The sequence below is a fragment of the Anthonomus grandis genome, chromosome 4 (genome assembly GCF_022605725.1).
Source record: "Anthonomus grandis grandis chromosome 4, icAntGran1.3, whole genome shotgun sequence".
NCBI classification, from domain to species: domain Eukaryota; kingdom Metazoa; phylum Arthropoda; class Insecta; order Coleoptera; family Curculionidae; genus Anthonomus; species Anthonomus grandis.
This window is the reverse complement of record NC_065549.1, coordinates 16,813,466-16,836,362: the sequence shown is the minus strand read 5'-3', so window position 1 is coordinate 16,836,362 and position 22,897 is coordinate 16,813,466. Positions and strand designations below refer to the sequence as shown.

The following is a 22,897-nucleotide window of genomic DNA, read 5'->3' as shown; positions in this document are numbered from 1 at the left end:
TCGGCAATCCATGAGACGAAGACTGGAGGGTTGTATCGGCGCTGGAGGCCGTCATTTCCATCATTTGTTATAAAAATCTGCAAATCTGCTTTTGTATGTATCTGTTACTTAGGCTAAGTTAAATTTTGAAAAGAAATTAAATGAATCTCAATAATCGATGCGAATTTATTATTTGTTTTAATAGGGCCAGACACAGATTTTAATTTCTTTCAAAGCTAGATACGAGTAAGGTTTAAGGGGCAAGAAAGTTATATTATTGACTTTGCTTAATCTAAAAAAAAATTAAATTGTCAAAAGCGCGGTGGCGTACCATAATTTTACCTATAAGTATCAAGTAGGTAGCCCCCTGAAACGCCACTGGAATTAATAAATTTATTTTATTCCCACCAAAGGAGGGCCTTTGTGATGACAAATAAGCCTACCAATTTTTATTTCAATCGGCTAAAAGGAATTTGAATAATTAATAAAAAACCGATTTTATTAAAAAACTTTTACACTCTGTGTCTAGAAAACGAAGCAAGTTAGGTTATACGTTTATATGAAAAAAAATTCTTATTTTTGACTGGTAAATATGCCCTTGAAAACTTTGCCCTCAATTTTGAATCACCTTGTATATGTCCAGGAGCGTCAATAGTGGCATGACTTTCAAGCCCTGGTTAGTGTGTTTCTTATCGTTATTGACAAAAACAAAGAAAACAAAAATTCACGATATCATAACATATTATAACAGGTTACACGTGTAGTGCTTGAGCATCATCAGCCTTTAAAATAAAAAAAACCTTATTTTATATTTGTTGTGTATGGTTTTTAAAGGCCTGATAATACTTTAGCTAAAGTAAAACACGTCTAGCCTGTTATTATATGTTGTGAGATCGTGACTTTGTGTTTTCCTTAGTTTCGCCAATTTTGAATGTTGCTCCCTTTGAGAAGAATGGATGAGTTTTTTTGTATTTCATTATTATGTTAATGTAAGCTTTTTTCATGAACATGGTCTAATTTTTGACCAATTGTAATCTGATTCACTTTATCGCCCCAGACAATAGTGCCGTACGTTAGTATAGATCTCATGATAGCTGTGAAGATTTACATTTATGCCTACACTTTTGTAAAATATATATGCCTTCTACAAGCTTTTTGTAATAAGAGAGTTTCAATTTAGTTTACTATCGTCTGCTAGTATCACACCAAGTTACTTTATTTCCAAAGAATAACTTTGTGAGGTCCTTTCCATACTTTTCTATTTTGAATAAATGGCACCATCTCAGTTTTTTTGGGATTAATGGATAGGGAATATTCTGTACACCATTGCTCTATAATTTGAAGAGGTGCTTGCATTTGTTCGTAAAGCTATTGCTCAAATTTACCCGTTTGCAGAATGACTAATTATTCTGCATATGCTATTCTATGGCGGTAATCAACGTTATTTTATCATTTTAAAGCTACCCAACTATAACTCTAATAGATAAACGTTTTAATAATTCAGGTTACATGCAAAATCCCCTTTTAAATATTCATTGCATGCCCCAAGGTGGCAATTTATTCAAGTTAAACCAATAAACATTATAGCAAACTATTAGCGAAAATAGCGTCGGAGGTACCGAAAAACACGAACCGACTAATTCCCGCTCGTATATTTCTAGACGGAAGCAAGGCGAGACTCTGGCCAAAGTTTACTTTTGCACCAAATTGCCGTTATCCATAGTAAACACATTTGCTACCCTTTTTTCCCCTTTGGATATTTATGTGAGGTTGGCCGGTAAATAAAGTGCCGGCTCGGACTGAATTTAGTTTGGATAGTGCGAGCTATTTGTTTTAGTTTCGTGTATGGTTCTGACACACGAGTAGGAAAGAAGATCAATACTAAAGCTCACCTAGTTATACTATATATATTTACGTCTTACAACGTTTACCTGCAATATAATTAATCTAACTTTCCAATAGAGCAGTTTTTAATCAAAATTCATTTAATAACCTGATCCTCTGACCCCTATCAAGGATTAATCAGTCTAATCAGGAGTATATTCAGACGAAAATTATAGAAGAGGAGAGGAGGATAACTGGTAGTTAATTGGGTGAGGTTAAATCGTTATACACTCATGAGTACACTTTTGTTCAGTTTGTGCAGATTTTCTCCTCTGGATATGCGGAGAAGTTCGTCCAGGTCTATTCAAGGTTGATTCGGAAATCTCTTTGGACGAACTTTCTAATAAATCATAGTGGTCTAAGATGACTCGAAAGGTAGGGACACATTTCTCTGATCCGATGCTATGCCACGGCATCCGTCGTGATGTATTAAATGCGCTATGTGTGCACACTGCTGCCACTCCATTTAATAGTACAATCTGTTGATTATATGGATGTTGATTTTGGGACATACACAAGCAGTAGAGGAAAACTTTAATTCATTTAATTTAGATAGCTTACAAGACATTTCTGCAAGTATTGAAACAATAAAATGGACTTGTAATATAACTAACTCTCCGCATACAAATTTCGCATTTTAAAAATGTCAATCTGTCACAACTGAAAAAGACTTTGGATTAAAAAATAAAAGATCATAGTTTTACTAGTGCTTAGTGTGAAATTAGTATACGATTTATTTAGTGTCATTGGATACCCTTTATTGCATTGAATTAAATCGTGCCTATCAACTGGAATAATTCCAAGTGATTTAAAAACTAGTGTAATGATTCCAATACCAAAGAAAAAGCTTGAGAAAAAAAAGAATCTAAAGATTCATGCAGATTTTCGACCAATAAATTTATTGCCTGTCATTGATAAAATTATAGAGACAATTATATGCCAGCAGTTGAGACGATACTTTAAACAACATAAACTGTTATATATTGGTCAGGGTTTAGGAATAATCACTCTTGTGAATGTGCTCTTCAGTATGTGTGTGGGACATGGCGAAAAGACATTAACGAAAACAAATTAGTTATTAGTGTATTTGTGGATCGTCAAGATGGTTTTGAGATAATAGATCGTAATATTCTTTTTGAAAAACTGTTATCTTATGGTGTGTAATAGAGCTTTGGTGAGGTATAATAGAGTATGTATATGACAAAAGTTTTCAAATAAAATAGAAAGTATTATAGGTGTACCACAAGGTGTGTTCTTGGACCGCTGTTGTTCGTTATTTATATAAACGATATCTATACTGTTTTACAAAACTCTTTCGTAAATTTATTTGCAGACGATACCATAATTTGTGTCTCAGGGAAAAATTACAGAGAAGCTACAAGTATTTTAAATTCGGAATTGAATATTTTGTAACAATGGCTTTGTAAAAAAAATTAAAATTAAACGAATCAAAGAAAAAGTGTATGTAATAGGTACCAAAACAAATTTTAAAAAAATTTTTAAATCAAGGTTTAAATATTTAAATTAATAAATCAAAAATTCAATTTGTTAGTAAAATAAAATATTTAGGAGTACTCTTAGATCAACAATTAAATTTTCATGGGCATGTTAATTATATTTGTAAAAAGATTCCCAAGAAAGTTGGGCTTTTTAGGAGAATTTCTAACTGCTTCTTTCAATGGACTAAAATGTTAGTATACAATCAATTATTTTGCCGCACTTCAATTACTATTCCTCGTTACTTTTATAGCAAGATATAAGACTAGATACAAGATATTTATAGCAAGATACAAGCTCAGGAAGATATAAATCAACTACAACTTCAACAAAATAAAGTAATGCAAATTGTTCTGTAATAAACTGTAATAAATATACACCGATCAATCAGGTGCTTTAAATATTAAAATGTTAAATATTCAAATTTAGTTTTAATTTATAAAATAGAGCATGGATTTAAGCCATCATATCTACAACATTTTTTAGAGAAAAGATCCAACTTTCAACAATATAATATAAGGTCAAAAAATCATTATCATATTTCAAGAGTTAGATCAAATTTATTGCAGAAATCATTGTTTTTTGAAGGGTTTCAAGTTTTTAACTCTCTTCTATTAGAAATCAAAAACGCAAGTAATCTAAGATTATTTAAAAAGAATGCTAAAAATCATTTATTTAGAAATCGCGTTATGTGATGTACAATATTTATGTATTAATATAGGTTTTGCTTATTTTTTATATTACTAAATTTAGCAAATTAAATGTATCAGCCTAAATAAAGAATATTATTATTATTATTACGTATATTTCGAAAATTTTTATTAGTTCTTTATTGAAAGTCATGGCGAGCACTAGTTTTTCGAAAGAATGGAAAGAAGATTTACATTGTGCGACAATTACGATACTTAATGCCAATTAAAAGAATCGAAGATATTGGGTTCATCCAATAAATTTTAAAAGATATCTTCATGAGGAGTATCATACTCTTATTAATCTTTTGGAAATAGATGATCACAGTGAACGATTCCATATATATTTCCCAATGAATAAATCACGGTTTTAATATTTACATTCATTGGTTGAAATACATATTAAAAAAATCAGCACAACGTTTAGATAATCAATATCAACCAAGGAACGACTGGTAGTATGCTTATGGTAAGCAAAACTGTTTTTTAATTTTGAATTAAAAAACTACATTTCCTTATTGTTTTAAACATAAAATTGATATTTGACTTGGATTACTAACATTGAAAAAAAACTTCATAAGACACCCAACGTTCTATCTATATATCTATTAGAAGGCCCTAGTTGAAATCTTGTATAATGCATAGGAATATCATAAGCCGGCTATTTATTTTCACCTGGCGGTAGTTGGACATAATAATTATTTGGCAAAAAAGGCGTAGAAAGTGAAAAAATACTGTAGAAGTTGAGGATGACCAACTTGTCAGGCTGACAAATAACTTAACAAGGTAGGCAGATCTTGCACTAACTTTTGTGCATTTAGATATCTAGATTTTCGAAAATCAGCAGTTTCCCTTATAATCCTTACTAGTTCTTGAGATGGGTTTGACGTCTAACTATGCTTAGAAATATTTTTTGTAACACTTGATTTAGATGAGCCAAGGAAAGAACGATCATTGTTCTCGGTTGCGTTATAACCTTCTTGAGATTCCATTATTTTCTTGATTCGTCAATTGCATCATTACTGGATTCTTCAATAGGTTGCTCAACTAGATTTGTATGTGTCTGACGTGTTTTAAAATATGATAAGAAAAATTCCATTTCCCGATCATATTTCCATTTCGCGATTTTAGTAGCCGCTTGCCCACTTTTTATTTGACGTCGTTTTGGGAATTCAAAGATCAATTTCGTAATTTACCATAAAATATTTTTGGATCACAAATAACAACATTTTATAAATTTATAGCTATCGACGTAGGAGCATATGCGAATTTTACTGCCAATGAAAAGATCACAAGAGACGAGGAAAAATTACCATATGTAATTATGCGCAACGAAGGATTTCCGTTGAAATCCTACTACGTCCGTATAGTCGAAGAAATCTCGATGGCGATGAATCTAAAAAAAATCAACTATCGCCTTTCAAGGGCACGAAGAGTAAATAATTTTGGAATTTCGGACATGTTTTTTAAATACATCAAAGTTCAATTAGAAACAGCACAGGGTATAATTTTTGCAGCTGTGTGCTTGCATAATATGTTGTATGATAAAAAGGATTTTGAACCGGTAGATAATTATTTAAATAGACCGGACTCGTATTTGGTCTTCATGCCACCGTTGCGGCAAAATTTTGCAGAACAAGCGATGTATATAAGGGATAAATTTACAGAATATTTTATATCGCAATAGTATACCTTGGTAAAACCAAGTCGTGAGACAACCTTTTTTTTACCAGTGATGTCCATTTCTTTCAACGCTTCGGTCTCGATAGTTCTTGCTTTTCATATTATTTAAGCACTCATGCTCTCGCATTTTTTCAATAAAATTTCATCAATTTTTCCAACTGTTTTGTGTGAACCCTCTGCTATCCACGTCCACACTCGCCACACATCATAGTACACTACATGATCCGATGTGATGAAAATGTAACGAGTGGACATTCGTAACACGTCGGATGACGTTGTGTGGCGTGGAGTGGGATAGCGTCAGAAGAGTATGCTCGTATATATTATAAAGGAGGGTGCCCACTGAATCGGATCGGCTCGGTCGGTTCGGCACGTTCGGTCCGTTCAGTCGATAACTAGCGCGGCAAAACGAAGACACGACGACGTTTAAAAGTGGTTCGTCTATTCGAGCAAATAGAAGTATTGTGATTAAGCTCCTGTTTAAGCGTTTTTAAAAAAAATGAGCAGTTCCTCAGATTCTGAAGAGGATGTTATGATTACAGTAGCCTCATCTGAAGTAGAAGCGGTAGAAAAGCGTAGGAGATTTTGGGTGCATAATTTTTTGAAAAGAAGAAATTTTGGAGAATATCATCATCTATTTTATGATTTGCTGGGGGACGAAGCAATGTTTTTCAAATATTTTAGAATGAAAATATGTTCAGGGTGATTTTGTATAGTGTCGTAGTTCGTCGATAGTTCCTCACTCTATGCGAAAAAATGCTAAAATAGTCGCAGGCTTTCGGTGCAATCGGCAAAAGTTGCCCTCCCCACAATATGAGATCGTCGCCGGAGTAAACCGAACCGACTGAACCTACCGAACCGATTCAGTGCGCGCGCCCTCATTTAAATACATGTGAAGCAAATCCGGCCGATTGTACCGACCGTGCCGAGACGGTTGACGCCGATTCAGTAAGCGCCGTGCTTAAGGATATACGGTGCCAGATCCTTCTGACGTTGCATCAGATGGCATTGCGTAGCGTGGCGTAGCATCGGATCAGAGCAATGTGTTCTTATCCTGAGGGTTGTAAGGATGATGAGTAGTAAAAGCCAACCTGATTTTTAAGAGGAAATTTTTACGGAAATGAAGAAGTGAATCTAGTTAAGCGAATTTGGACTTTTTTTTTAAAGTTCAGTTAAACTATTTTGCTTGGTTGGGCAAATATGGATGCCTCTTTATGGCTTCCTTCGTCTTGAAAAAAAAGACAGATTGTGCATGATTGTGAAAATGACTTCACATTGTTGATTAGTGTCGAGAGTACACTTACTAAAGCGTCTCTGTAACACGCCCGAAAAATTGTTTCCTTGGGTGCCAAAATATCAATGCATTATCATGAAACAGCCTTGATCCAACTAGACATGCTTGATAGGATCAAATGGGATGGCACCTTAAGGCTATTCTCGTCTTAAAAAAATGACAGAGACAAAGGTAACATGGTTACGCAGATGATTTCATACCATGATTAGTGTTGATACTACATGTACTAAAAAACATACACGCTTTTAAATCTTCTTCCTTAGATGTCAAAAATGCAATATGATGCAACAGAAATTCATAAACAAGGCACTAACAAGCATCTATTGACAATGCTTCATCGATTTCTCAATTGTGCTTGCCACTTATATACTGCTAATATGACGCACAACTCGATTTATCTTTGCCTTCAATTTGGGTCGAACTGTAGTTAGGAAAGGAGAAATCTTATCGTTTTCTTTTAAAATTGTGATTGCAAATTAACAAATTAGTTTCTGCACCCCAGGCCTTTGTTGGCAAGGGCGGTATATTTATCTTAATAAAAGTACTTAAATAATAAAATTAAAAAAATTAATTTGTATAAACTACACATCTAAATATTACAAATATCAATTTAAATCAAATGTGATAAATAAATAACAACTCCACAATTAAAAAATAACCGATGTACAACTCTGTAGAAGCTACATTGTTACGTAGAGCAGCCCGAATCAAATACTATTGTATTCCAAATATAAAATGAGGATAAAGCCCAAGGTCAAGCACATAAGCTCCTCCTCTCAATCCTCAAGGGCATAACATTAAATTTTGTGAATGAGGCCAGATGGTGCGGAAGTAGAGACGTCTAACTGAGAAGTATTTCCTATATTTTTACATAAATAATTAGTGCCTATAGAATATTTAGTTGCCTAAAGTATGTCCAAAGTTTATCTCTTACCGTCTTCTCCAATATCGATACAAGGGTTTGTGGATTAATTTGCCCATACAAGTGTTTTTAAGTGTTTAGTTCCTGACATCTAGTATGATGGGTATGTCCTTTATAGATTTAAAAGACATTAAGAGGGTAATTATAAGTACTTTCAATAAAAATTGTTTTCAAGAGTTTGTAGAGTATTAGCAAGGGTTGAGAAACAAGTGCAAGAAAACTAAAGCCTCAGAGTAGAATAATTGAGGACCTACAAAGTAAAGTTTATGTATTGTGGCGTGAAAATAAACAATTAAGACAAATCAAACAAAACAACATTGAAGCTTTTGACTAACGCAACCTAAATCTAAAATTTTCCAATTTTGATATGCTTATAAAAAATATATATACAGGGTGTCCCGCAAGGTAAGGGACAACATTTCACTTCGTATTATTTAAATAGATTCAAATTGAAAATATCCTATGAACATGGGTCCGCAAACGTTTACTTACCGAGATATGATTTTTTTAAAATTTAACAGTGTTATTGTACTGAAAACTACAATAATTCCGAATTGTATTTAACAAAACAATTAATAGTACTGTTAAATAACTGTTTACAATAATTGTTTAAAGCGTCCACCTTTATATTGTATGCATAGTCTAGCCTTTTTAATCATGTGGCTGATAGCTTTCCCAATAGCATGGTGGTTATTACTTTAGCGATATTATTAATTTTACGAGACTCAGCTAAGTAGTTTCTCCGGATATACTAAACTTCATATATCTCCACAAGTCATAATCCAAAGGATTCAAATCCGGTAAGCAGGGAGGCCAGGAAACTGTGCCCTGCGTCCAATTCAACGTCCAGGAAAAGTGTTATTTGAATATTTCAGAAGTCACATTTCTACTACTGTGGGGCGGAATATCATCATGCAGTAACCACATTTGTTGTCTTCTTTGAATCGGAACATCTTCTAATAACATAGCAGTTCTTCTCATAAGAACTGACGGTAAATTGCAGATGTTAAATGACCGTCAAACACATAAGGGCCGATTAACTGATCTCATAACAAACCCCATCAAACATTAACCGAAAAGCGGTGTTGGAAATGCTATTTGATTGTTGCATTCAAGCTACCTAGAACAGAAATTCCTTAGATTATTGATACTGTTTTAAGAAAATATAGCCTCGTCGGTGAACAAAATACTATTAACCAAATTATGACGTCCAATGAACCAGTTGCAGAACTACATACGGGGGCCCAGATCAGTGAGCTGCAGAACACTAGTTGAAATAGTCACCAAATAAAATAATGATATGAAATCGCTTCCAAAATAGAAATAACAATACAACGTTGAGGAACAAATGTCTCTAATGTGCAGAGGAAGAGAAGGAATTAAAAAATGAACCACAATGACATACCAAACACTTCACAGAAAATCATGTATTCTTTTTCAGCATTAGATAACATTTAAGCGATTCAGTTAATTAAGATTCTTTTCATTTATTTTTTGCTTACCTGTTTAACAAAATAAAAACCAGAAAGATAAACAGTTTTCCTATATAACCTTTTTTCTATCAAATGAAATCGACTGTAAACAATATCCGGGCGTAAAATTAACCCTTGATCACGTCATCAGATCGGTTGCTACCGAAACATAATAGATGATTGTCTACGGACGAGCGGCTGATAGTATCGTAATAGCCTTTGCCCTGCAGGATGCCCTTTGCATAAATAACCCTTGCCACCAGCCCGTAGTTCGTTCAAATTTCCGTCCGTTTTCCCTCGGGATATGAAAATTAAGGTTCGGATTATGGGGACTTCGATCGACCGCTATAATCTTACTTATTGACGATTTCTCAATTTCCCCTTGTTGATTACCTGGCATTAGTTATGAGAAATATTATGGTAATAGTTATGTACCTTTGATATTTGGGTATTGTGTCTTAGATCAGCATTTTAATGATTTAATATAAATAGATTATAATCATTTTAGGATTCAAATTTAAATTCAAAACATGCTTGATTATCGTAAATACATGGTATTTGTTGATAAAGCTTCTTAAAAGATAAACACACATAATTAAAAAAAAATACAGTAGCAGGTTCAACATACTAGTATGAACATATACTACGCAAAATTGAATTTAAAATTCAAGACGAAACGAGTTAAAAAATTTTTTAAATGAGTAACATCGCAAGTTCTAACCTTTACATTTTTATTAAAAACTAATTATATCCTATCGGCCTATTCTCAATTATCTTCGAAAAACTTTGTTAGGGTATGAAAATACTTGCTTTGAAGAAGTTTCGTTAAGGACTGCTTAAAGCGAGGAGGATTTTTAGAAGTTTTTATCAATTTAGAAGATGGTTAAAATTTTTTATGCTTAAGTATACAAGGGAATTCCATGTTAGTTCACTTTTCGAAATGGGCATTGGAATATTGTAGTTTTGTCTGGTATTATAATGTTTCAAGGAGCCATTATTTTTAACATACCACTTATATTTTTTATATATTAGGCAAGCAGACTCAACAATAAACAAGCAATACAAGATAAGGATCTTTAAATCTTCAAATAGGGGTCCTCCTACATGAGTCCTGTGCAGATTTATGACACGTATACATATACAGGGTTACTGATCCTTGATGGTACCTTAGACGTCTACGGACAACGGAAAATAGATTTGATTTTTTTGAAAATTTGGCATCAAGGGTTTTAGCTAGTGATCTAACGACTAAAACTACTTTTAGCGATGCAGCGTTGCTCCTTATACCAAAAAGTAGTAGCAACTTTGTTATTTTAAATAGAGTACTCTGTGTATTATTTTATTTCCTGATCAACTGTTGCTTCATGATTGTTTTGTATAAGGTGTTCCTATACCTATTTTTAGTGGTTTTCAAGAAATTAATTATTTTCTTTATTTTTTGACCAAAACATAGCTCCAAATAATTTTTTATTACAACAGCACCGGAATGCGCAGAAAATTGAAATTATGAGCGTGATTTACAGAAGTTTTGTACATTAGTCTTTACTATAAAAGTTTGTTTTACATATTTTTATAGTGTATGTTTTATTCTGTATATTATAAGCTAAAAGAAAATTGAACTCCCTTTCTAATGAGGTTTTCTATTGAATGGAATTTCTATATCTAAGTAGTTCGGTTTCTGAAATAAAAACAAGTTTCTGTAAAAATCGGAATATTTTGACAATATTTGCCTTACGCGGTCATGACCAAACAATGCTATTCTATTGACGTTTGACAGTTACATTTAGTTGATCAATAATAGTAATACACGTGGGTGTTTCATTAAAATAGTTAACTAAGAATTAATTGAAATGGAGAGAAATAGTTATACAAATGAAATTTTGATGAATATATTTATTATGCGAATAAAATTTGTGCGAATACAAAATAACTTTATACAATTTGTTTGATAACTTAAGAATGATTTAATTAGTTATCTTAAGAATATAAGTAATTTACAAAAAAATTTCAAAATGATGCCATTGACTTCTAAGCACTTCGAAATCCTGCGTTGTCCGGCATGTGTTGTCGCTTCTTGTATTTCAGAAGGATCTTGTTGACCAATACAATTGATATGTCGTTGACGTAGTTCCTGTTTACTGTTTCCGGTGTTTTGTATACCATTTGCTTCAAATTACCCCAACAGTAAAAATCAAGTGATGTAAGATCAAATGATCCGCAGGCCAATCACACGGTCCCAAGCGCCTAAACCAGCGGTCATCGAATTTCTGAAATAACTCACGTGTCACCTCCTCCTCAGCAAGTGCGATAATCTTCTAATGTTAAATTATCCAGACAATCTTCTACTACTGAGCGCAAAATCTGAAGGTATTTATGGGAGTTTAATAACCAGTCGTAAATAAAAAAAGCTATTTGATTGTTTTTAGTAAACAAAAAAAATATTAAAACTAACTTTTTCTTGAAATTCCATTTCCTTAACCACATGTGAATTTTGATTAGCCCAAAATTTTGATTTCTTCTATTAAAAATACCTTCTGTAGAACCTTTGCTTTATCTGTCCATATTATTTTTTTTAGAAAGTTTGGATCCTCTTGAGTGCGTGTCAGAAGTGTCTTACAATATTGAACGCGACGTTGGTAATCATCCAGTTTCAGCTGATGCACTTTTAAAAATTTAAAGGGATACATATTATTGTCGTTCAGAATTTTTTGCACAGAATAATAAGTTACAAAAATGCGCAACTTGAAATAAAAATCGACAGGTCCGAGCGTTTTTTTTTCGAACACACCCCTGAATTTTAAATGAATTTAGACATAACTTTTGGGATGCACTGTATTTTTTGCTCAATAAATTAAAATTTTATGAAAAAATGTACACGCGGATTTATGATAAAGGACTAATTAATAAAACACTATTAAGCAGCCAAGTTGTAAAAAAGTAAATTGAGGAAAAGCTAGGAATTTTTTAATGATACCAGTTCTCAACCTGATCGTCTAGTTTAAAGTAAAGACTATTCTTTTATTCGCATATGATAAATAATACAATAAAATAGAAGGGCTTACTTACATTACAAATTAAGGGAATAAGAATCAGAGAGTCAACGGGTTGCTGGAGGATCAATCTGTAAAAAAATTAAAAAGCATATTAAATCTCTTTAATATGACTAAATGAGATTTTTAATTAATCATCACATACAGGTAAATAAATACAAATATTTTATTGGTTTTCCTTGATGTTTCGTAAATCAATCATGTTACAATTTCTCATGTGAAGTCAATTGTTTTTTGAAAACAAAAATGCATATCTGATTTAACTATGCTTGAATAATAAATTTATAGTCAATTTCTATAAGGTTTAATAATTAAATCACTATAAAGCAATTTAACTGATTAAATAATTGTCATTTAAAAATTTATAAAATTAAAAAAGAAAATGTTATTTTCTTGAGCAAATGCATTACACTTACGTACTTACGTACCAGGCGTATTTTTAAAATTCATATCATAATGATATGAATTATGATATGAATTTAAATAAGTTTTAAATAAGAACAAAATAAATAGACATTGAAAAAAAAATATATGAAAGTTCATATTTTACTTTACTTTTCGACATAATTTTCTAATATTGAGGAACTTGTCGTATAGAAGGACCAGCTCTTATATTCTGTCCTCAAAGAATGTTGCCGCTTGATTAGATAACCACTGCAGTATGGTCGATTTGACTTCATTGTCATTGGTATTTTAAAAATATTTAAGTTTGTATAAAGCTTTTGATAGGATTAAGATTTTTTGCAATCCATTAAAAAGCTTCTTAATATAACCCTAAAATTCTTTATTAGTAAAAAAAATTATCAGCTTTTATATGAAACTAAAATAAATAAAAGCATTTATAAATTAGTCGGACTTATTTTTAGTAAAGACAACAACATAATAATAATTGCCCAACGTGATACCGCTTTTGGCGTAAACAACAGTTTAATGTCGCTCCGTAAATTTATCCAAAAAAAGTAGTAAAAGTGGAGAATTAGTTACTATTTGGTGTGTGAAGTTAATCCTTGAAGGATTGTGTAGATATATTGTGAGAGTTTGTTTTTGCATAAACATGGGCTTGGCAAGCGCGGATGTTCGTGAGATTAAGGCCATTATAACTGCTATGTTTAACGAGAAATTTCTAGAGGAAGTAGCGGAAAAGGTGGTTAAAATTATTGAAAAAAAACTCGAACGTCGGCAACGAGAACAAGAGGCCAGGATTTCGTCATTGGAAGAAAAATTAAATAAGGTTATGGAGGTCAATAAGCGTCTTGAAGCATCATTGGATCCCCAGGAGCAGCAGTATCGCAATAAAAATCTGCGCATATTTGAGCTTCAACCAGTCGAAGGTGAAAACCCAACAGCGTTGAAAGATGCCGTATTGAATCTATTTAACACCGAGCTCAAAACAAAAATACCAAGTAATTCTATAAAAAAAATGTTTTCGTGTCACATCTAAACAACATACCGGTAAACCAAAAGCAGTGATAGTTCGGTTTTCTTGCAGCGAAGCTAGGGTATCGGTGCTTAAGTCGCGTGATTACTTAAAAATAAGCAAATACAAAGCAAGGAAGATTTGACCAAATCGCGACTTAATTTGTTTCAGGCCGCTGTGAAAAAACATACCTATAAAAGTGCGTGGATTCATAACGGCAATGTGTATATCAAGAAGAACGATCAAGTGTTGAGCATCCTGGATATCAGTGATTTATGAAGTAATTAATCGGTGAGTTCAAGTTTCTATGACTTGAAACTGTAAATTAAACTTATATGCTAAGCTTAATGTAAGATCGAGCTATTTTTAATTAATTAATTTCTATGAATGATCTTAAAGATTAAAAGAGGTTTGGCAGGGCAAAGTTTGGGATATACACCTTAATGCCATTTTCTTTTGGCAGGCCTTTTGGTTATTGGGTTAATTTGTAGATTTTGGATGAGAATTTTTGCTGGTCTGTATGGGATTGTAGTTGTTTTATTTAGTATGCGAGTATATGTATTCATAATCGAGTATATATCGTAATATATATTCGATATATAGCTGGTGTTGTATAATTCTTCATTTTTTGTTTGATAAAAACGATGTGCGATTTTAAACTTAGTTATAATAAGTTCGAATTGAGTAAGTGTTTAATAGCATTGACTTTTTTGTTTTTTTTTAAAGCATACTTTTGGTACTGATTAATTTCCTTTTTTTCTGTTCCTTTTTCCCTTTCCAAGCTATCCCTCTAAACTTTATATTGTTAATTTTTTTTTGTTATGTTTTTTTTGTGCGCATATCATTGCAAGATCTCTGCCAAATAATTTTCCTATTTTTCAAAATCATATAAATAATTTACATTATGATGTGATTGGTGTTTCGGAGACATGGTTACATACCGATATTAACGACGAAGTTGTACATATACCTAACTATAGTATTGTCAGACAGGATCGATTGGGCAGAGGTGGTGGCGTCGCAGTGTTTATTAAAAATATTTTTGAATTTCGCATAATAATTAGTGAGTCGAATATGTATTTAGAACAAATTTGGATTGAAGTAAAGCTAAATAATAAAAAGATTCTTATTGGTAATATATATCGCCCTCCTAAAGGTGACCTTAATTTGTTTTACTCAAATTTAGATAATATTTTAGAGAACTTTTATGCTGTTTATGATTGTATATTTTTGCTGGGAGATTTTAACATTAATGTTTCGGGTCTGAATTTGAACTTACCTTTGCTTGAAATAACTGAGGTTTATGGTTTGAAGCAATTGATCATTGATCCTACAAGAGTGTCAGATATAACGGTGTCTCTGATAGACCTAATTTTCTCTAATCATGAGTCTATCCAAGATTGCGGCGTTAGGGATGTGGGTGTGTCTCATCACATGCTTGTTTATTGTACTGCCAATTTGGAGGTTCCAGAACCGCAGACTTTTAATTTTGTATATAGAAATTTAAATGATATAAATTACGAGCAATTACAGGCCGATTTAGTCGAATTGATTCCCTGGCATACTATGTATGATATGAGAGATATAGACTCCAAAGTTGACTTTTCCACGGAGTCATTACATAATATTATGGATATGCATGCTCCCTTAATTAAAGTTAAAAATAAAAATAAACCTTACAGTCCATGGATTACGGCTAATATTAGATTAATGCAAAGACTTCGCAATAGGGCATTAAATAAATTTAGAATCACTAAAGAGCAAGAGGACTGGAGCATCTATAAGCAGTATAGAAATGTAACAACAAGCGCAATAAGAGCAGAGAAAAAAGCTTACCTTGAATATAAGTTTAGTACTTGTAAAAATAAAGAAGTTTGGCAAGAATTGAAAAAAATTGGTGTTTCACAGAAAAATAAAAAACAACTTCCAATTTTTCAGTTCTACAGAATGTTGAAGAACTTAATACTTTTTTTACGAATGGCAATAATGATAACAATATTGTTGATGCTAATTATGTTAAATATTTTAAAGAACATAGAGTTGTCGCAAATGAATTTAAGTTTAACCTAATAACTGAAGACTTAATCGTAAATATTTTAAAAACTATAAAAAGCAAAGCATTTGGGGTCGATAACTTAAACATAACTCTTATCTTACTTTGTTGCCCTGCCATTATTAATCCATTATGTCATTTAATAAATATTTGTTTAGAGGAAAACTACTTTCCAAAAAAATGGAAGCAAACCAATATTATTCCTATACCAAAAATAAAAAATCCAACTGAATTTGGCAATCTTCGATCAGTCTCGGTTCTTTCTATTTTTTCTAAAGTAATTGGGAAAACTATGGAGCAACAGATTTGAAAGAATAATAATTTGATTCCTGAATATCAATCTGGCTTCCGTAAAGGGTATAGCTGTGCCACCGCATTGGCTCAAGTGTCTGATGATATATTTAGAGCCCTTGATAATAGTCAAGCAACCGTATTAATTTTACTAGATTTTACTAAAGCTTTCAATATGGTTAATCATCAGATACTTTTATCAATTTTGCATTATGTGGGATTTTGTGAGTCGGCTGTAACTTTAATATCTTCTTTTTTGTCAGATCGTAAACAGCGGGTGATTTTGAATGATAATGAATCGGGGTTTCTAGACGTAGTCAGCGCTGTTCCGCAGGGTAGCATTTTGGGCCCATTACTCTACACACTTTACACATCTCAGATAACAAAGATAACATATTGTAAACATCATAACTACGCGGACGACACCCAGATCTACAGGGTGTTTCAAAAAAGTGGTGCCAAACTTTACCAGCAGCTAGATCTTGCAAAAAGAAGTAAAAAAGTTCCCATGAACGTAGGTCCGGAAATGATTCATTTCGGAAATACATGGTGTTGAAAGCAGAAAATGCCATTTTTTATTCAACTAAAAAATACGTTACGCTACTGCTTTTTTCACAATAAAAATTATTTTCATAATCTTCCACAAGTTTCTAACAAAAACGACCACTTTTTTCTGTCCGGAGAACGGTTTGTGCCAAAAAAAAATAAAATTAATTTACCTTCATGACCTGTGCATCTTTAGGGATTAAGCAATACAGGTAAATTGATTTTATTTTTTTTGACACAAACCGTTCTCCGGACAGAAAAAAGTCTAGAGGTCGTTTTTGTTAGAAACTTGCGGAAGATTATGAAAATAATTTTTATTATGAAAAAAGTAGTAACGTAACGTACTTTTTAGTTGAATAAAGAATGGCATTTTTTGCTTTCAACACCCTGTATTTCCGAAACGAATCATTTCCACACCTGCGTTCATGGGAACTTTTTACTTCTTTTTGCAAGATCTAGCTGCTGGTAAAGTTTGGCACCAACTTTTTGAAGCACCCTGTATTTCTCTTTTAAAGATACCGATGTTTGGCAGGCTAATATAAAAATTAATGAAGACCTTAACAATTTATTTATAGAAACGCAAAAATTACTTTTAAAAGTTAATCCCACTAAGTCCACAGCCATTCTTTTTTGTAGTGATAATAAACGAACAAATATTTTAAATAACTTGCAACTTTACATTAATAATGACAACATAACTTAAAAATTCTGCTAAGAATCTTGGACTTTTAATGGATTACAAACTAAGATTTAAGGATCATGTCACTCTTAAAATGAAAAGTGGGTACTCCGCACTAAAAATGATTTTTTCGCAAAGGGATTACCTAAATTTGCCTATAAGAAAAATGCTTTGTAAAACATTGGTACTATCCCAATTAAATTTTTGTGACACCATCTATGGCCCTTGCCTTGATTCTTCTGACTCATATAGAATACAAAAACTTCAAAATTCCTGTCTTAGGTTTGTATATTGCATAAGAAGGAGAGAACATATTTCACATAAGCTAAAGGTTGCGGGGTGGTTAAATATGTTAAACAATCGTAGAATGTTGCATCTTATTTGCTTCTTTTTCAAAATTCTTAAGTCAAGGATTCCTTCATATTTACATCGAAAAGTTAGATATTGGACTGACGTGCACAACTTGAATATTAGAAGAAAACAATTATTAACTATTCCTTCACACAACAAAGAATTTTTTAAGAGATCGTTTTCTTATTTAATAGCACACTATACTAACAAATATTGTATAAATAATTTTACCATGTCAGAAAAAACTTTTAAAATGAAAAATAAACTAATTCTAATAAATCAATAACAAATTACTCACTTAAGTATTTATAATAAAAAATTGTTTTTTATTTTTATTTTTAAATTATAAAATCGAATAATTTATATGTGCCAACCTTTTCCTTCTCCAATTCTAGTTCCTTTTCCTATTCTCTCCTTATCCCATCAGTATGCTTTTTATTCGTGTTGTATTAACTTTCTTCTTTTTTTCTTTAACTGGGAAAATGCTTTTGTTTATTATTTATAAGTGTCATTTATAATTTATAATTATTAAATTTATATAAGGCCTCAACATAATTCAGGAAATCTCGCAGGGCTTGTTCCCTGGAAGTCTGAAAACATAGCCTATTAGTCACCTTCTGAAATTTTATTTGTATTTGTATAAAATTTAAGTTCTATAGATATTTTTTAATTGTTTCAATACACATTAAATGTGCTCTTTGTAAAGAACGAACGATTCCATATGTGATATGCATTTGGTTTATAACAGAATTGTAATTTTTTATTTTTCTGGTGATTAATAAAAGTCTTATTATTATTATTATTATTATTATAAAATATTAACATATAAACATTTTTTCAATCCATTATTGTATAATTATTCAATAACTTCAAAACGATTATAGGAAACTTCCATAACTGGACATAAAAAAAAAAGAAAATTGATAATAGATACTTAATGAAGAAATAAAAAATACAGTGTTTATTCTGTTTTTTAAAGTAATCCCTAATATTAATATATCAGAAATTATATTTATTCACTTATTAAATTAAATACCCAAAATTGCAATACTGTAAATTTATTTTCATGCATAATGTCAATTTAATTCATGCATAATGTCAATAGAGGTACTAATTTTTGCATTAGTTTGAAGATGCTTTTATTAAATTTCAGTTATCATCTACAGTATTGATTAAAATCAATTTGCCATTTGCCCTGACAATACTGTAGCTTATAAGGGGCTCGTTGTAGACATTGCTCCAACTATCTAACGACATGCACACAACCTGATCCTTTAATTTTTCTTTACACTCTTGTTTTGCATCCTCGTATGTACACAGTGTCTAAAAGAGGACCTCCAACTCAATATCGCAGCCACTTCACATGGTTCCATATGTTTTTCCATTCGTGTGGGAATGCCTTGCATTTCTTTTTTGCATATCTTTTACCTGGCCCAATTTTCACTGGTTTTGGTTTTAATGCATTCAAATTTAACCCAAATAGGATGCTTGTTTTTTTGGTATATTAAATAAGTTATAAAACAGTAAAGCTTCTTTCAACACTTGTAATTTTGTAAGTTAAACCCCTACACAACCCCGACTTTGCTCTTGGTTTTACAAAATAAATTCAGCTTTTGGGAATTACCGAATGCGAACGCGGGGATTCACACGGCTACAGAGGTCGCTGCTGTGCGCCGACTGTATAATGAAATAGCCGAGGCGGGGATTCCCCCGTAATAATGCGTTTGCAGACAATATAATACAGGTGTAATGTTAAATTAATTTTTTTTAACTTTCTCTTAGGCCGGCGACATACTTGCGGCAAAGTCGCGCAGCATGGTCGCAGCGGTAACGCCGCTAAATATGTCACACGTATATTGTTATGAGTAAAGTCATACTTGCGACTATGGCCGTCGCCAGTTGGTCGCAGTATGATGCGTCGATACCGCGAGAAGCGACGTCGTCGCAAATTGGAGTGCATTCTTTTATACCGACGTGTTCATACTTGCGGCACTGCCGCGAAATTAAAAGACACAGACGGTTGGAAATTCAGTAGTAAGCAATGTTCGACACAGAGAGGTGTCTCATTTCTTTAGTGGAAGCGAGACCATGTTTGTGGAAGAGCTCGGATGCAAAATATCATAACAGGGATGAGAAAATAAAATGTTGGCAGGAGATTTGCGTCGAAATGTTTCTTAACTGGGATTCTTTGGATGCAGCAGAAAAAACAGAGAAAGGTAAGTGAAAACATTTTAGTATTAAAGTGTCATGTTTTATTGGTAAAAATTTTATACAATAACTAAATATTAAATCATATGTTGCTGCCACTGAACAGCTCCTTCAGGTGTGATAAAATAATTCGCAAAGAAATCTCTTAGCAGTTTGCCTATTTCCACCAGTACCCGTTACAGCAATATCATCTTAATTGCACGATAAAGAGTCTTGAAACTGATAACCATCGCGTCTTCTAACAAAATTATGAAGTACACATGCTGCTTTTATAATTTGTACAGCAAAATCTGGGTAAACCAAAATAACATTGTGAAATACTCTCCATTTATTGGCCAGAATGCCAAAAGTACATTCAACGAATCTTCTAGCTCTGGTAAGTCTATAGTTGAAAATTCGTGTTCTGTCATCTAAATTTCGTCTACAGTATGGTCGCAATAAATTTGTATGCAAACCAAAAGCTTCATCAGCAACAAAAACTAATGGTTGTGCGGGACCGTTGGAATTAGGTAATGACCGAGATTCTGGAATATCAAGTTCATTGCCATAGAGCCTTTTCCCCAATGTAGATCTTTTAAAAACATTACTATCTCCTTCTTTGCCATATGCACCAATATCTACAGCAACGAAGCAATAGTTTGCATCAGCAATGGCCATTAATACCACAGAGAAGAACTTTTTGTAGTTAAAATACTGGGAGCCACTGTGCTGCGGGGCCATTAAACGAATGTGTTTCCCATCCACGGCTCCAAGACAGTTCGGGAAGTTTGATCGGATATAAAAATCTTCTGCTATTGCTATCCATTTTTTCTTATTTGGCGCCTCCATTTCAATCGTGCAGTATATTCCACAATAATGTGCAAGTTTCTTTCACAATGGATGCTATGGTACTTCTGCCCATCTGAAAAGTATGCTGCATAGCAGCAAAGTGTAATCCAGTTGCCAAATACCTAAAAATTATGTGATTTAGGTATATACATAATAACATATTTAAAATATTGTTGTTGCAGGTAAGGAGTTACAAAAGAAGTGGAAAAACCTAAAAGACCGATTTATCAAGGACATCAAGGTGCAAAAAGACGTTGCCAGTGGTTCAGCAGCATCAAAGGAAAGAAAATATATTTTCGCTGATATTATGCAGTTTCTCTTACCAGAACTAAAGGATCGAAGGTAATATTTGTTAACCATGGCTTGAATGTGTGTTTTTAAGATTGAGTTGGTCGTATTTTTATATTATTGCACCGACACTAACATTCCAGAAACAGACATAGGCACACATGATATCAATGATTCGGAAAATATTAATAAAGAGGATGAGGCAAGTGGTGAGGTTGTCATTCAGCAGAAAACTACTACCTATACCCCAAAATCACGTCCTAAACAAACTTTTGAACAGCAACTCATAGGATTGTTGCAGCGTAATTAAGCACCAAGTACCCCACAAGAAGAAGCCAGCTGTTTACCGACTGTTTTACCAGCTGTTCACCGACTATCAGAAAACTGAATTCCGTTTAGAAGTTCTTAACTCCATGCGAAAAATTCAATCAATAAGTTTAACTGTACCCCAAAATATTCACTCATATCCCCCTTCCTACTCCCAACCATTGCAACAGTCCCAAATATCACCCAATCCTTCAATTGCTTCTTGGGTTTCCCAATCGTTGAATCTACCACGTTACACAAATCAAGTACCAATTTAGCCACCACAGCCCTCACCTGCTACATCCGTGTCAGCTTTATCTCCTACTGAATCACAGATGTCTCAATATAGTGACCTCCTAGATATATAACAACCTTTTGCACTTTTTTTAATTACCTTTTTTTGAAATAATAAAAAATAAATGTTTCTTACCGTAAAGTTATTGTGAGTCTTTCTTCTACACTTATAGGTTCACAGAACTTTGTTTTTAATTTTTGCAGGCTAACTCTTAGCAATTCATTTAATTCATCGAACGACTTCATCCACATTCTATAATAATCGAAAAATTTTTCTGAGTACTTAGACAATAAAATTGCCCTAAAAATAATCGCATCATATTTAATGGATGAACCGAGTACCTTCGCGGCTTTCTTCTTTTTTTTAATGCGTATACAATACACACTAACTCGACAGCAGTCAGCCTGTACGCCATTCTGAAAAATACTGAGAACAAAATGTTTCAATTATGGCAGCGTCTTTGCCGCTACATCGCCGCCGGAGAAAAAAGGTGTGAGGAGCCGCCGCGCGACTTTGCCGCAAGTATGTCGCCGGCCTTAACATCCCAGAGTTTTCTAAAATTATTAATATACCTATACTAAAAATATATATACTACTAATATCATGATGTATATGCTTCGGATCTTGCGGCAATTACTATGTTGGATTTGTGGGGCATTTGGACTTGCAATATTTAGGTTTTCCTAAAACGTTTTGACTTCTTCATCTGGATGATCAGTTGTTGGTATTGGTACTATTACATAAAAGGTAAAAACAACAGAAATACACAATAATAAAACCATAGTCAGGACAGCATAGCAGTAAAGGTTTTTAAATTGAGACCGATTATCAAATTACGAGACAGTTTTACCACTAACCAAAACTCTTAATTTTAACTCTCGATTCTGACGTGTTTCGCTAACGATGTTTGCATCTTCGGGAGAAGATTAAAAATGTTTCCAGTTTTATCTTCTCCTAAAAATAAAGAGTTTTGGTTAGTGGTAAAACTGTCTCGTAATTTGAGCATCACACCAAAGGTTCCAACTACAGGACTTTGAGACCGATTATGTTCAATAATCAATAAATTTAAGATTTTGTAGGGTACTTCTTGGTACCAGGCGCTCTATCAACAATAGGTTCACAGCCATTCCTAAGAATGCGTTGCAAAAACAAGCCAAAATCAAGG

The 22,897-nt window shown here is 32.8% G+C and overlaps 1 protein-coding gene across 2 annotated transcripts in view; it reads right to left on the bottom strand.

Annotated features, from left to right (window-relative positions):
* LOC126734915 (uncharacterized) overlaps nucleotides 1-22,897 on the bottom strand; it is a 401,529-nt gene that overhangs the window by 217,908 nt on the left and 160,724 nt on the right. For both annotated transcript variants that reach the window (XM_050438755.1, XM_050438754.1), the window contains exon 2: nucleotides 12,487-12,541. The gene's annotated coding sequence lies outside the window, so the exon portion shown is untranslated. The remainder of the gene's footprint in view (nucleotides 1-12,486; nucleotides 12,542-22,897) is intronic.